The sequence below is a fragment of the Gadus macrocephalus genome, chromosome 6 (assembly GCF_031168955.1).
Source record: "Gadus macrocephalus chromosome 6, ASM3116895v1".
In the NCBI taxonomy this organism is placed as follows: domain Eukaryota; kingdom Metazoa; phylum Chordata; class Actinopteri; order Gadiformes; family Gadidae; genus Gadus; species Gadus macrocephalus.
This window is the reverse complement of record NC_082387.1, coordinates 25,058,094-25,069,455: the sequence shown is the minus strand read 5'-3', so window position 1 is coordinate 25,069,455 and position 11,362 is coordinate 25,058,094. Positions and strand designations below refer to the sequence as shown.

General features: G+C 44.2%; 1 long non-coding RNA gene across 1 annotated transcript in view; it reads left to right on the top strand.

The window, feature by feature from the left end:
- The first annotated feature begins 1,311 nt into the window (after positions 1-1,311).
- Positions 1,312-11,362, top strand: part of LOC132458943 (uncharacterized) — a 32,501-nt gene continuing 22,450 nt past the window's right edge. The window contains exon 1 of the long non-coding RNA XR_009526044.1: positions 1,312-1,473. This is a non-coding gene — a long non-coding RNA (uncharacterized LOC132458943). The remainder of the gene's footprint in view (positions 1,474-11,362) is intronic.

Here is an 11,362-nt window from a genome sequence, read left to right as displayed (position 1 = left end):
GTGATGGCGCATAACACGTCTGGTATTTCTACAACGAGACTCGTATTGGGGGTTATCTCAGCCAAGGTTGAGAATGAATTGGGGGGAAGGAACTTTGGCTTTGACTCCCTCAAGAACATGAACCACGACATGGAGGAGAAAGGGATTGTTGGCGGCGAATGTCTCCCGCTTGAGCCCCGCTGAGGGACCACGGCCGGAGGCGGAGGTGCATAAGCGCTGCCCGGCAAAGATCCCTTTCTCCTCCTTGTCGTGGTTCATGTTCTTGAGGGAGTCAAAGCCAAAGTTCCTTCCCCCAATTCATTCTCAACCTTGGCTGAGATAACCCCCAATACGAGTCTCGTTGTAGAAATACCAGATACGAGAGTCCGACGTCACACCAACAGCAGAACGGTTATCCAAATAACAAGGAAGTGTACAACACTTGCGTTACAGTCCTGGAGCTCTATATCAAAATAATATCATATACATAGATATCTATCATATAACATATTGTGTGCGCCTCCAGACGATATTATGAATCACAAACGACTTTGTCGGGTTCTGCGACGTCTCTGGTTCTTCCACTTTCACATCAACCTGAAGTCGACTGAACCGCGCGCTGCCTGCTGCCGGCTGCCCGCTGCCGGGCGATGGTGCCTCGCGGCAACCGGCGGCATGTCGCAGTTCATGTACTTCAGCGAGTCAAATCAAAGTTCCTTTCCCCCAATTCCTTCTCAATCATGGCTCAGATAACCCCCACGACAGTCTCGTTGTGGAAATACAAGACACGTCAAAGAACCGACAAGAAACACTTGCGTTACAGTGTGTGTATTCACATTGATGTGGACGTTGAAGAACCAGGAACGTCGGAGAACCCAACGCGGTCGTTTGAGATTCATAATATCGGCTCACACAGCTTTTGGCCATGATAATATATATTATATGATATAGATATCTGTGTAGGCTATATGATAATATTTAGATATAGAGCTCCAGGACTCCCGTGTGTTCTAGAATATTTACAGAACACGGCAAAAGGCTGTGTGCGGCTCGCCATTGCGATACATCCACTGTAAACAGAGCGCATGGTGGCTGCAAGCTGCTCAGGGCCACACCCCCACCCTCCTCCTTGACACGCCCACCGAAACAGCGCATTTGGGGGAAGCTCAATGTGCGACTGGCTCGGAGTGGCTGTAACTCTGCACCACGGCTGAATTTAGGGAACGTCTTTGAATACTGTGTTAGTTGCCCACTAATACCTATATTAAAGAATACATAAAATAGCATGTCATGGGACCTTTAATCATTTTCAGGGTTAGGGTTAGGTTTATGTTTATGTCATTCAGCAAATTCCTGTAGAAAAGTGACATAGTGCGGGTTTAAAGCTGTAGTATGTAACCTTGTTTCATTAATGTTTTTTTTTTTTATTTTGAAGTAAAGACACTTATGTAAAAAAGACACTGGTAAAAGTACTGATTCAACCTCTTTATTGAAGTAGACACCGAACCTCAACCATTCTAACTTCAAATAAAATAACAATATGATGATCATTAACATCTCCCTTAAATAAGGCCACGGATTTTGAATGTCTTGTCACTGCTCTAAATCTGCTCCGTCTGCAATGTTTGCTGGTTTACTTTTATCCATCCTCAATCATCAGCTACTAATTCTCCAATAGACGCCATTTCTCTGCCAGGAAGTCTCCCTCGCCCCCCTTCAAATATAATCACTGATGGTGAGGGATCATTTAACTGTACCCTTAGAAGGATATTAATCAATATCTTGCCTTATGTGCTATATGAATAGGTTCTTGCTTCTTTGAAATCATTGAATTGTCATTGAATGTTCCGCGCCACCAGTATTTAGTAATATTCAGGCCTGGGGACCAATGTGAAACCAAGGCAGCTTCAGCCAGAGGGATTCAGATAGACAAAGGGTCGATACGGTTTGTATAAGGACAGGTTACACCCCTGGTGTGAAGAGTCTGCACGGTTTTCTCCAGGGCTTTAATAACAAGATTGTCATGTACGTTCTTTGTCTTCATTTAGTTTTTTTTGTTGTTTGATCTCCCCCTGTCCACGAGATATTCTGAGACTTATCCCCTAACGTGACAGACCCTGCCACTCCCACTCCGGTCACTTCGATCCCCTCACCTGAGATTCCCTGTCATCTCACAAGTTCACATTGTTAACGTTGGTTTCCCATGATAATAAAGCTTGTTTTTAATTGAATTGAGAGGAAGAGAGAGGGGGAGAGAGAGAGAGAGAGAGAGAGAGGAAGAGAGGGGGAGAGAGCGGGGGAGAGAGAGAGAGAGAGAGGGAGAGAGAGAGAGAGAGAGAGAGAGAGAGAGAGAGAGAGAGAGAGAGAGAGAGAGAGAGAGAGAGAGAGAGAGAGAGATGTCAGCTGAAAAAAGAGGATACCTTTATCTTAAGAAGATGCATGATAAGATAGAGTCATGGAGAAAGACTGGAGAGAGGAAAGAGAGGGATGAGGGGGAGAGAAAGAGGGATTGGGGAGAGGAAGAGGGATGGAGAGAGAAAAAGAGGCAGCAGGAAACATTGTTAATCCCACCGCCCAGGACTCCAGGACTGGATGTGGACAGCCCCCCCCCCCCCCCCCCATCTAAACCGGTTCTCCTCCACAGACCAGCCCTCAACTACCTCCACCAACTACCTTAAAGGTGACATACTATACCACCAGGTGTGAGTGTGATTAGCCAAATATTGCTTATCTATCCCTCATAGATCTAGGTGGACACGCCCACTTGTGATGTCAGAAGGGGCAGGTTATGAAAACGGCTTGTAACGGCTAATGACACTCACACCTGGTGGCATAATACCTTTAAACCCATCGACACGTGAACTACCTTAAACCCACCACCATGCTCTATCCCTGCTCAGGGTGGTCCACTGCACCCATGACCAGAGTCCTCGCTGCCAAATGTAATGAGTTTGATCTTTTTGTGGGTGTAAAATGTATAAAATCTGGATCAGAATATTTCGTCTCAATCACAAAAGGCCAACCCTGAACCAACTATAAAGACAGGAACAATTGATGACATGTCAGAGTTTATTTTAATTGACTCTGAAAATCTGGAGAAAAAAAAATGTGCGAAGCCTCAGCTCTTCCACCTGTGTTTTAGATACTCTGCCCACCAACTTCTTGATATCTGTTCTTCACCTCTTCACAGCTGCTTCAAATCATGAATACATCGTTGCAGACTGGCTCGTTCCCTAAATCACTGAATACAGCTGTCGTCAAGCCCCTACTTAAAAAGAAAAATGTGGATGACTATCTTAAAAGACTACGGGCCAATATCCAACTTACTATTCATTGGCAAAGTCAAGTCATTGGCAAAAATAATGAACTCCACATTTCTGACACTAAATAATTACTTTGATATTTTCCAAATAGGTTTTCGTTCTAATCACAGTACTGAAACAGCTCTAATTGAAGTTACAAATGAAATACGTGCGTGCAGGGATGGACTGGGACAATAATTTTGCCCAGGACTTTGGGATGGAGAAGCCTTTCATGAGACCGCGGGAATAACGTGTGTAGAATTGTGCCACTGTGTAAAATAACAGGAACTAGTCCTTAACCGTGGATATGTGCTTTGCAAATACATGTCAATGTTGGGATGTGCGTGTGGTTAGAATTGTGTGAGGACCACAGGCAAATATTATATCAGCAATCTAGTCCATGTGTGACTGGCTGAATCGGCGTTGTGTGTTTTTCTTGAACAAACATGTGACCCAGGATCTCAGTCCGGACTCGGGAAATCCGACAAACATTTATTGTTTGCCGCTGAAAACAAATATAAAACTACAGCTTCCTTTCAGAAAGTGCCCTTAAACGATCCTCCAACTCCTCTTCCCAAGAGAATCAGAACAAAAAGGGGCTAGACAACTTCACCACCAAAATGTATAAAATAAAAGAAATAAAAGACATACCTGAAGATAAATACAAAACTACAGCTTCCTTTCAGAAAGTGCCCTTAAACAATCCTCCAACTCCTATACAAAGCACACAGAGGGGGAGGGCTACTAGCATCATTACACCAAGGTCAGGTGCATGCTAGCCTATCGTAATAAAATATAACGTTCTCCAAAAGACTGAATCTATGCATTGATATTTACATGATGACACTTTCATTAAACAATGTATAGTCAAAATAATTAATATAAAGTGGATATTATAAGATTATAAGATGGATAAAGATTTGATCAAAATGGGGGGAAATAAATGCACCCACCTCTTCCCAACTATAAAAGGGAAGATGGCAGGGGGGACAGGAAACTTATGGGGTTCTCAGAAATGTGGGCGGGAGTACAGAAGGAGGTGGAGCTAAATCAAAGAACAAAATCAAATAGAAAGGGAACATAAGGCAGCTGGAAAGTTAAACTTCTGGTAAAAAAAACTGTAAAAGGCAATTAAGGCAATTTTGTGTAATTATAACTAAAGGGATATGACACCCTGTTACACATGTAGAACATATTGGAAATTCCATTTGCCTAGAGAGGCTGAAAATGTTCCAAATAGTGTCTTTGCATTGGCAAAAAAAACTGAACAGAACATAGTTGTTACATTGTTACAGCATCTGAGCCACTTTCTGTTTATACAATCATTGGTTTCACAGATGCGTATACCTTTTCCGGGGGGTTGTTGAGGGTGGAAGAAAATAATTGGTCAAAATCTTTTGAGGCTGGGCATTCAAAAAGATGAAATCCCTCATATGGGCGTGTAGCTAGCTCAGCTCCCATTTGCTGGACGATGAATCTGCCTGAGTTGACTGTAGAGCTTCATCTGCATGAAAATGACAAGTATCAAATAATTTTAATTTAGCATGCCAACACATTCAAGGGAATAGTTGATATTCTCTTAATTTATGTTTTTTTTTTTTATCATTTAGGAGGAACAATTCCCTTTAAATACAAAGAAAACAAAATGATAGACAAATAAATCAAATACATTTAATGTAAGGCTAATATTAATGAGTTTAATTCATTATTATATTGCCAAGCATGCCCGCTAGTTCACCTGTCATATCTATGCTGCTCTGTCCTGTCCCTTTGACATTTTCTTATTTTCCTGTGACTTCAGAGGAAGGTAAACAGGAAGTGACCCTGCTGTGAGTCAGGCTGAGCCAATCAGACTGAACACGGAGCAGTCCGATTAGGGAGGGGCCTAATCAGACTTTTTACCACCTAAAGAATATTGCTAAACTGAGGGACTTCAATTCAATTTTATTTGTATAGCCCTTAATCACCATTACAGTCTCAAAGGGCTTAACAGGCCAAATATTTGTGACACCCCCCTTTTACCCATGCCCCCACACGGGCAAGAAAAAACTCCCTTGAATCAGCAAGGAAGAAATCTTGAGAAGAAACGCAGTGTAGGGGAGCCCTTCTTCCAGGGATGGTCAGGAGTAGCCTGGTTCTACCACTCTCGTACTTCACTTCATTTCATTTGTACAGAGAGTCTGGACCTAATCAATTGACAAACGTTAACTCACTTGAAGGCGGGTGTCTGTTGAAGTTTAAAATGATTGGATCTGCCCAGTGCCACTCTGGATCTGCCATAACCAATCGCTAACGTTTGGTTGTGACGCATGTCATGCGCCGGGAATCACGCGCAGGTTGTACACAAACCAAACACCTTGCGCGTCTGCACGAAAATGTCCATCAACGACAGCTGCAGGTTTTGTTCGTCGAATTTAATTTATCAGGGAAAAATTGCACATTGTAAATCAACTACCGACCTACAACAACAACTCAAACTGGCGTACGACTTTATCGTCATTGTTCTCAGACACGCCCTCTGTTCGCTGATTGGCGGCCGCAGAAAACCAAATTACATACAGCAGGTCCAGACCTAGTACTGAAGGGAAATTCAAATTGAGCGGAAGTAATTAGGCGGGCGGAGCCAGGCTAGGTCAGGAGTGCAATGGGTGCCACAATTGACATACAGGTAAATACATGCACATCATATTAAAATGGTGATGGGGTTCTGGCCGGTTATCCATGAGGAGAGTCCAGGCATCCAGTCCAGCACCCGCAGCACGCTACAACTGACAGAATAGTGAATTAGAACGGAAAAGTACATAGTGGGAATGTATAATGTAATAAGAAAAGCACAAGCAAACAGAGTAGTCTTCACTTCGCATCTGTCATTTTCACACTCCAAATGCAAGATTATAGAGGTGCGTTTTGAGCTTTCCTTTGAATAGCTCCATAGAGTCAGCTTCCCTGATCGCTGATGGCAGCCTATTCCCTAGGAAGGGGGCTCGATAGGCGAACGCTCTCTGTCCAGCCGATTTCTTTTTAACCCTCCGGCAATGAAAGAAGGCCCGCTCCCGAAGACCGGAGGGACTGAGAAGGACTATAAGGAATAATCAGGTCCTTCAGGTACGATGGAGATAATCCATGCAAGGCTTTATTGGTTTGATTGGCTGCCGTGCATCACGCAAGTGGGTGCTACATATTGGTGGTGGTTAGTGAGGTCCCCACTTCACTTTAGGCATCTTTGAGTGTTAATTATTATTATTCTTCATGTTTAACCTCTGTTTTCCTTTTATTCCTAGTCTGTTTTACATAGTTTTGAATGATGACTATATGCTCTGTAAGGTGACCTTGGGTGTCTTGAAAGGCGCCTCTAAATTAAATGTATTATTATTATTATTATTTATAGGTTAGCAATAGCACCTTAAAAGTCTGATCTGAAAGTTATTGGTAGCCAATGTAAAGAGGGGAGAATAGGTGTAATATGATCAAACTTTCTCGTTCTGGTCAGCAGTCTAGCTGCCGCATTGTGTACCAGCTGTAGACTTTTTGTGGTAGAGTTCGGTAATCCCGAGAACAGTGCATTGCAATAGTCCAGTCTTGACGAAACAAATGCATGAATCAGTGTCTCTGCATCCGCTGCAGATAACATTGGTCTGATTCTTGCAATGTTTCTCAGATGGAAAAAGGCAATTCTAGTTATACTTCTTATATGTTGGTCAAAGCATAATTGAGGGTCAAACAGGACACCAAGATTTTTGACGGACGCACTCTGTGGGATGGCTAAGCCATCCCACAGAGTGACATCCTCAAACTCTCTCCGGTCCCGCTTCGAGCCGATAACTATCAGCTCTGTCTTCCCAGAATTAAGCTGTAGGAAGTTTTGTGACATCCAGCCCTTCACAGCAGCCAGACAGGACTCAACCCTTTGAATCTGGGCCGAGTCCCCGGAATCTACAGGAATGTAGAGCTGGGTGTCATCCGCATAGCAATGGAAACTAATTCCGAAGCTGCGGATAACGTCGCCCAGGGGAAGCATGTAAATTGCAAAAAGTAATGGACCAAGAACCGACCCTTGTGGTACGCCGAAGCGTAATTTACAGTGCTTTGATTCTGCACCCTCATGAAACACAAATTGGGTTCTATCTGTGAGGTACGATTCAAGCCAACCAAGAGCCGCACCCCCGAAACCAACATAGTGCTCAAGACGGTGTAGAAGAGTGCTGTGGTAGATCGTATCAAACTCAGCGCTCAGATCCAAAAGCACAAGCATTGTGCTTGTATTTTTATCCAAAGCTAAAAGGATGTCATTTACAACTCTTGTAATAGCAGTTTCAGTTGAGTGGAAATTCCTGAACCCCGACTGGAAAGGTTCAAAGAGATTGTTCCTCGTCAGATAATCAACGATTTGCTTTGCCACAATCCTTTCCTGTACCTTGGGACAGGAAGGGCAGATTCGATATAGGCCGATAGTTCCTGACTAGTTCAGGATCTAGGCCAGGCTTTTTGAGTAGCGGTTTTAACACCGCAGCCTTGAAATTGGAAGGAACAATTCCTGTTGAAAATGAAAGATTCATAAGCGAGAGGATTGCAGGCCCCACCGTTGGAAGAAGTTCCTTAAGAACCCTGGAAGGGAGAGGATCCAACATACAAGTTGTTGGCTTTGATGCCTTTATTACCCTCTCAAGTTCCACCAAAGGAATTGCCTTGAACTCCAAGAGAGTTGCGTCAGAGTTCACCATCCTACTTGGGAGAACCCCATCCTGCCCCACAGGATGTGTAGGATTAGCCGCCCGTTAAGCATCAATTTCCTCTCTAATTGATTGCATCTTATTCTCAAAGAAATCCATGAATTCACCTGCCACGATCGATGAGCCTACGGTCTGAGTTTGTTTCTGAGTGAGACTCCTCACCGTGTCAAAAAGAAACTTAGGATTGTTTCTATTCAAATTGATGATACTGGAAAAGTAGGCATTCCTGGCAATAGTCAACGCACCCTTATAGGTGAGCAGACTGTTATGCCATGCAAGATGAAAGACCTCAAGTTTAGTCGAGCGCCATTTGCGTTCAAGGATCCTGCAGTTTCGCTTCAAAATTCGCGTTTCTGCATTAAACCAGGGGGCTGGTTTTTTCAATGTTCGTTTTTTAGTTACGTTCGGAGCAACTGAATCAATGGCAACAGACAAGGAAATGTTGAGGTCATCAGTAAGGCACTCCACAGAACCACTATAGTTACAGAGAGGTGCAAGTGAACCAGATAACTTATCTGCCATAGCTGTAATGGTTGCAGGTGTGATGCGGCGACAGCTGAAAGTAGCTTGCTGATCGTCGCAGGGGCAGGATACCACCACCTGGAAAGTGAGCAAAAAGTGGTCTGATAAAGCTGAGGTGTAGGAAGAGACCACTAGCTGTGAAATGTCTACACCGCGGGTCAGAACGAGATCCAGCGTGTTTCCACCGATGTGGGTTGGGTGCTGGACGAGCTGTTTGAAGCCAAGCGTATCTATAATGGACAGAAAAGCCCTTGCGAGGGCATCAGACGGGTTATTCACATGAATGTTGAAATCCCCAATAAGCAAAATATTGTCTGAGTATGTAACCAAATCAGCTGCAAAGTCAGAAAACTCATCCAGAAAAACTGAATACGGTCCTGGGGGACGGTATACTTCAGCTAAAACGAAAGAGTCTGGAACTCGTTTCGCTTCTCGGGGAGCTGAAGTGCAGAGCGCTAGCACCTCAAAGGATCTGAAAATATATCTATTCTTTGGCTTTAAATTAAGCTTAGAATTAGATATCAGGGCTACTCCACCACCTTTCTTAACTTCTCTAGATACTTGGGTGCTAACGTAATGGGGTGGAGTAGCTTCGTTTAGGGCTAGAAACTCATCTGGTTTTAACCAGGTTTCACAAAGCCCCAGTATGTCGATCTTTTTTTATCAATAATTAGATAATGGACCAAGAGTGCCTTCGATGAAAGCGACCTTATGTTCATGAACCCTATTCTGAGTGCTTCCTTTTTATTATTTTCAGAGGGAGTCCGGTTAACACTCAGCTCTGAGGCGATCAGTGGGATCGCCAGAGTTCGACATACTGGTCGCGGCCCTCGCCTGCGGGTTTTACACCTCGAGACAGAGCGGGGCCGCACATATAGGTACAGTGTTAATTTCAGGGGGAGCCGGTTAGTTGTTAGTATTTGATTTGACGTGCGGTTTATCATGCGATTTGCCATGCGATTTTGCACGCCTGTACTAGGTACAGCGTTAATTTCAGAGGGAGTGCGGTTAACACTCAGCTCTGTCATGCGATTTAACATGCGATTTTGCACGACCGTACATATAGGTACAGCGTTAATTTCAGAGGGAGTGCGATTAACACTCTGCTCTGTCATGCAGTTTTGCACCACCGTACATATAGGTACAGCGTTAATTGCAGAGGGAGTCCGGTTAACACTCAGCTCTGAAACAATTGGTGCAATAGATCCTGGTTCAGCTAACCCATCTGCTGTTCTAGACTCTGCAACGTAGACTACCATGTTGCTAGCAGGTTTGCTAAACTCCTGCAGCCCAGCGTGCTGTGAGTGGATGAGTCACGCCTGACTAAGACATCTATCTATGTTTTTTGACATAATTGAGGCGCCTAACCCAGTAGGGTGTAGGCCGTCTCTCATGAGCACACCAGGGCGACCCCACAGGGAGGGCCAGTTATCTATGAAACCAAAGCCCTGCTCTGAACTATATCGTGCCAGCCAGCGATTTAGAGACAATAATCTACTATAACGCTCATCATTACCCTTATCGGGCAGAGGGCCAGAGAGAATTAATCGATGCCGACACATCTTTCTGGCGAAGTCACAAAGCCTAGCTATGTTGCTTTTTGTGACCTCAGTTTGTCTTGTCCTAGCATCGTTGGTGCCGACATGGACTACAATGTTGTCGAAACTAGTGTCGGTGTTTGGTGCATCTAATCTAACTCCGTATGAGGTCTGACCGCATGTCAGCACCCCAAGTTTAGCTTCAATGTCGGGAGCCCTGGCCCCAGGTAGGCAAATAACTTTCGCTGGCGAGTGTAGCCTAACTTTACGTGTAACAGAGTCACCTATGACTAGCGTTTTTACCCCCGAAAAAGACTTGCGAGGCAGGGTACTGACCGCAACCTGCCTCGCAAGTGGTGCTGCCGACAGGATTGCCTTGACGGAGTCACTGCTAACGATAGCGTTAGCTCCACGAGTCCGCCTGGCGGGTCTCTTCTCTATACTTTCTGGAGTATCTGTTTTCTTTATGCTCGCTACCCTTTCCTCCTCTAACTGACAGATACGTCTCTCTAGCAGAGCTATCTTATCCATGAGAAAGTCAGAGCAAGAACAAGAACAACCGGAATCCATGCTTACTGTGGTTTGATGCAGACGGAGCTCCAACGAGGAAACAGCGAATACAATACAGAGTATGCAGAACAGGTCGCAGATATAAATACCGAAAATAGATACAAACCGAGATAGCAGGTCGACGCTAAGCGTCCTGCTAACCAAACCAAACAAACCAAGCCGGCAACCCGGAAGTTGTCTGCGGCGTCACACGGCTGCGTCTGCGGCGTCACACGGCAGCCTCGGGTCAGCCCTGTAGAGAGAGAGCACAGGTTACAATTGCAACGGCAATTGAATAGTTCATTTAGAAATACATAGTTGTACTATGATTTGAGACATTAATGCATTTTTGTGAGCTCTTGTAAGGTGTTCCACTTGCTCTCCTCCTTAAACCGAAAGGAGTTCATGTCAAAGATGATCTGGAGATACTCATTCATGCCTTGATCTGCTTGACTACGGCAATGGCCTTTTTACAGGCATCCCTAAAACATCCATAAAGAAACTTCAATTGATACAAAATGCAGCAGCTAGAATTCCAAAAAAAAAAAAAAAAAAAAAAAAAAGAACCAACCATATTACCCCAATACTAAAATCCCTACACTGGCTCCCAGTTTATTGCAGAATCATTTTCAAAGGCTGGTTTACAAATCTTTAAATGGGATAGGACCGGACTATATACCTGACTTGCTTCAGTGATACACCATCAAGGCCACTGTGATCACAGGAACACAGTTTGCATATA